This window comes from Alligator sinensis, unplaced genomic scaffold (genome assembly GCF_000455745.1).
Source record: "Alligator sinensis unplaced genomic scaffold, ASM45574v1 scaffold889_1, whole genome shotgun sequence".
NCBI classification, from domain to species: domain Eukaryota; kingdom Metazoa; phylum Chordata; order Crocodylia; family Alligatoridae; genus Alligator; species Alligator sinensis.
The window spans coordinates 625,593-630,784 of NW_005842361.1; positions in this window are offsets into that span (position 1 = coordinate 625,593).

The following is a 5,192-nucleotide window of genomic DNA, read 5'->3' on the forward strand; positions in this document are numbered from 1 at the left end:
AGAAGGCTAACAAAACAATGAAACACTGGACACAACTACATTTCTTATACTTTTTGCGTGGAAAAAATCAACCATCTGCTGATCTCTGCTTAATTAAATAAATTCACTTGCCTGAGAGATCAGCTTCCTCAGCAGACTGCCAAGCTGCAAGGGAGCCAAAACTTGTCTATTTTGCCTTTATAGATTCCTGGGCGGTTGCATTATGTGGGTTAATAAAGCTCTGTCCCTTGGCAAATCAGCAGAATATGAATGATCCGTATTACTGCCTCGTGACACATGGCAGATTTGCAGATTGGTAAAGGATGTAGCAAAAGAAAAAAGAAGTCTGATAGGATCAGGATCTGAGCACTGGGGCCAAATTCAGACTGCTAAATACAGATTATGTCATTACTGAGTCTGCCATGCTAGTGTTCACTTATGGACTCCAACTTTTTAACATGAAACGTCATTTTTGCCATTGCCCATAGCAGAATCTCCACTGAGGATAAGTACAGATAGTCACAAAGCCTGAGATTGAATTAATTCAATCTTTGCAGGTTAGTCTAAACTGCATAGACTGAGCCAACAAGCAAATGAACAGACATTCACTTTTGATTCCAGAAATTCAGCGACAAGCCTGCAGTGGCCCAGGCCAGAAGCCAGAGGATGCTAGAGCACACCTCCCAGCTCAGCTGGAGCAGACAGCTTGGGCCAAGGCTAGCCTACCCCACCCACCTTGTGAGGGGGAGTTTGCAGGGGAGGTACAAGGCATCCTGGGATGCTGGGGGACTGTGAGTTAACTTGAATCTGGATGGGATCTGGGACTGAATTTCAATAAATCAATTTAACCAAAATAAGTTAATCTGATATTACATCCATCCAGGTTTATCTTAAACCACTTTTGGCCATTTTAAAAGCAGTTTATGTGTCCTGAACTTCTGTTGTGTTACAGATTTGAACTGGTTTCCAATCACTTATACTGGTGAAACAGCTGCAAAGCTTGCCTGGCTACAAGCCAAGTGGGTGAGCTGTGCTTAAGAGCTCTTCAAGAAAAGGGCAGCAAAACATTGCAGAAGGCGCATAAGCTTTACCAGACAAGAGAGTACTTGGTGCACGATGCATGCTTCTTATTGGAGTATTTAAATTGTGACCAGAGCCCACATTGCAAACCAGGGGCTCTTTTTAGCTGCTACTAAGCCATAAAAGCTGAGGGAGGGAAAAGAAGAAGAGAAACTGAGATTAGTGGACTCCAGCTGTGAAGAAAGGAGGCGCAGACCCAGCCCCCAGCCAGGGGAGATCGAGCTGAAACTTGCCCAGGGAGCAGGCATCAGGATGAGGGAGAACCTGTGTCATCCCATGAGAAGCTGATCCCCACTGGGTTCAGAGCTGTGCAACTAAGGACACGGGTGCCAGGGAATGGGGAGTGGTTAGTAAGCAAAGCTGGTAGGCTTGCTGGATCTGGGGGATCAATCAGAGCCCTTAAAGGGTTAAAACCAGGCTATGAGTTGTATCTGACTGAAATGTTGGGGTGAAATCTGAGCTGGGAAGGCTCAAGCTGCAGAGTCAGAGACCTGCAGAGGGAAACCCCTGTCTGCGGGTGCTGGGAGGGGGAACAGCCCTGAGAGGGAATGGGCTGAAAGAAAACAAACCAGCATGGGTGGGTGATGGGACACCTAACCACTGTTTGCAGGAAGTATATTTCCAGAAGGAAACAAAAGGGAACCTACTGCCTGCAGGAGCTGTTCAGAGCAGAGGCCGCGGAACGGGATGGGCCACCCTGGCTGTGGCCCAACCAACGTTTAGCACAGTGATTCAAACATGGCTCCACTCCCTGCCTGCCTGCCTCCCTCCCTCATACACGCAGCAGCAGCCATGCTCTGCCACCCACAGCCCCACCGGGAGAGAAGAGTGACAGCCCCCTGCAGCCAGTGTGGCGGGCCCTGCTCCAGTGCACTGGTGCATTGGCTGCAGGGGGCTGGCACTCTTCTCTCCCAGTCGGGCTGCAGGCAGGGGAGTGTGGCTGTCACTGCGTGTGTGAGGGAGGGAGGGAAGGAGGCAGGCAGGGAGCGGGGCTGTATTTGAATTGCCATGCTAAACATTGGTCAGGACATGGCCCGGGTGGCCCACCCCATTCTGCGGCCTCTGGTTCAGAGCCTGTTTCGCTTTGTTGCCAGGAAGGATTAAAGGAGTCCATTTTCCCTGGAGCAGCAGAAGCCTTGCCTCCGTCATCTAGCAGTGGATTATAGTTATAGCTGTCTTGCCATTTATTGTTATGGGAAATGGATTGTGACCAGAAGGAAATCAATTGGGTCATGGGGGGGGGGAATTGTTTTAAAGAGTTATAACAAGGTAAATTTAATTATTCAGGTTGTTTAACACAAGTGGAACCACCCAGTGTGCTGGAATTATCCGCCTAATGTTGTAGTTGTAAATTTTATCTAAATTGTTAGTTTCATTATTAACTATTCTTATTATATTTTTGTTTGTTTATTTTTTTCTGTATATAAATTGGTTGTGCATAATAAAGAATAATGTGTTCATTGGGTTCAGAGCGAATTCCTGGGCAGTGAGGGTAAGGGATACACCTGTCCATGGGACACCTCAGTCAGTACTCTGCCTGAGGGGCTCCCAGGGCTACTGGCACCCTGAGGACCCAAAATCCGACGCATCATCCAGCCTTAGCATGCCAGCATGGGTTACACTGGTTTATGTGTAATTTCTGTCCCTAAGCCGAATTATATCCTGCAGAATAAAGCATTTCACATAAAGGTGCAAATACTTAAAATTGCACTTCAGACTAGAATACAGAGATGGGGTAGCTTTTGAAAGTTGCACAGTATATTTTTAATTTGACCATGATTCTACATCCGTTATGAAACGAAGACTCTCACAACTGAAGGAATGGGCCCTTGCTGAGCTTCATTTTAAAAGTCCAACATTTTCAGTGGAAAAAGCAGCCTTTTCTCATTTCGTATCTATATTGATTTTTAACAAAACTAAAAAAACCAAACATTTTTCATAAAGAAATACATTCATTTATTCAAATGCCTGAGAGCCAAATTGTACCATCAGTTCCCTACAGGTGGGCCCCAAAAGGGTTTCTGCTAGTGTGTGTGTGTGTGTGTGTGTGTGTGTGTGTGTATTACATATTATGCTTTGTATGCTTTTCATGGTCTTTTATGATCTAGAAGGAAAATGTAAATTCTATGCATGTTTAAAAACATACTTTTTATCTGCCTATTTTTTAGTTCAGAAATATCAGGAATGTCAAATTTGTCTTTGCCTATTTTGGCTGGGTTTTCAATAGTGCCCTCTCCACCCCCAACCTCTTTTTTTATGTATTTAGCAAAAGACGGCAGCTTTTCTAGACTACAGACTGCTTCCTCAGAATCTATTAATGGACTTGCAGAAAGCATGGCTAAAAAAGAGAAAGGAACAAGAGATAAAAACACATGTTGGATTTCTGGATTTCTCCTGAAATGAAGCCATTTATCCTAGGATCCTACAGACATACAAGCCCATCATCCCATATTCATAGATTCATAGATGTTAGGGATGGAAGGGACCTCAGTAGGTCATCGAGTCCAACCCCCTGCCCTGGGCAAGAAAGAGCGCTGGGGTCAGACTACTTATACGATGGGGAACTCCCTACTTGAGAGCACGGAGGCGGAAAGGGATCTTGGTGTCATTATTGACTCCAAGATGAACATGGGCCGACAATGCGAGGTCATGGTTGGCAGGGCTAACCGGACCTTGTCGTGCATCCACAGGTGCATCTCGAGTAGAGCCAGGGAGGTGATCCTCCCCCTCTATGCGACGCTGGTCAGGCCGCAGCTGGAGTATTGTGTCCAGTTCTGTGCGCCCCATTTCAGGAGGGATGTGGACAACATGGAGAGGGTCCAGAGGAGGGCCACCCGCATGATCCGGGGACAACAGGGCAGACCCTACAGTGAGAGACTGCGGGACTTGAACCTATTCAGCCTCCACAAGAGAAGGCTGAGGGGGGACCTGGTGACCGTCTATAAACTCACTAGGGGGAACCAGAAGGGTTTGGGGGAGACGCTGTTTCCCCTAGCCCCCGCTGGCATAACAAGGAGTAATGGGCACAAGTTGATGGAGAGGAGGTACAGATTGGACATCCGAAAAAACTACTTCACAGTCAGGGCGGCTAGGAGCTGGAACCAACTTCCAAGGGAGGTGGTGCTGGCCCCTACCCTGGGGATCTTTAAGAAGAGGCTGGATACTTACCTGGCTGGACTCATTTGAGTCCCGTTTTTGTTTTTAGGGTGAGTGGTTTTGTTTGTGTTTTTGGGTTGTTCTCCCGCCCTGGCGGGGGGTCGGGCTAGAAGATCTATTAGGTCCCTTCCGACCCTGAAACTATGAAACTATGAAACTATCTCTTAATTTGTGGCCATTGTTTCTAGTTACTCCAGGGGTACCCTAGTAAACAGAGCATCTCCTATTCCCTGCTGCCATCCTCTGATGAATTTATAGGCAGCCACAAGATCACCTCTCAGCCTTCTCTTGCGAAGGCTGAAGAGATCTAGGTCCCTCAGTCTCTCCTCGTAGGGCCTTGCCTGCAGGCCTCTGACCATACAAGTGGCCCTCCTCTGAACCCTCTCAAGATTCTCCTCATCCCTCTTGAAGTGTGGTGCCCAAAACTGGATGCAGTACTCCAACTGCAGCCTGACTAGTGCTGTATAGAGGGGAAGCATCACCTCCCTGGACCTATTCATCATGCATCTGCTAATGCGTGATACAGTGAAGTTATCCTTGTTAATCACTTGGTTACATTGACGACTCATGTTCATCTTGGAGTCAACTATGATTCCAAGATTCCTTGGTGCTGCTGTGCTACTAAGAAGGTCATCCCCCAGCCTGTAAGTGTAAGTGTGTTGGTGGGTTTTTTTGCCCAGGTGCAGAACTTTGCACTTGTCTTTCTTGAACTGCATCCTATTTTGTTCTTCCCATCTTTCTAACCTGTCCAGATCCTCCTGGATCCATTCCCTACTGTTACGTCTCAGCTCTGTATTCTTGGGCAATCGGGGCACAGGATGCAGTCTGTCTGACTCACAAAGGACTCACCCCCCTCCCCTCCTCTACCTAAACGAAACTGATTAAGATGCAGTGAGAGACGCACCTAAGACCCTCACCAGATAAGGGTGACGAGTGAATCAACTGCCCTAGGTCTCATTTACATGAGAGATGGAAAA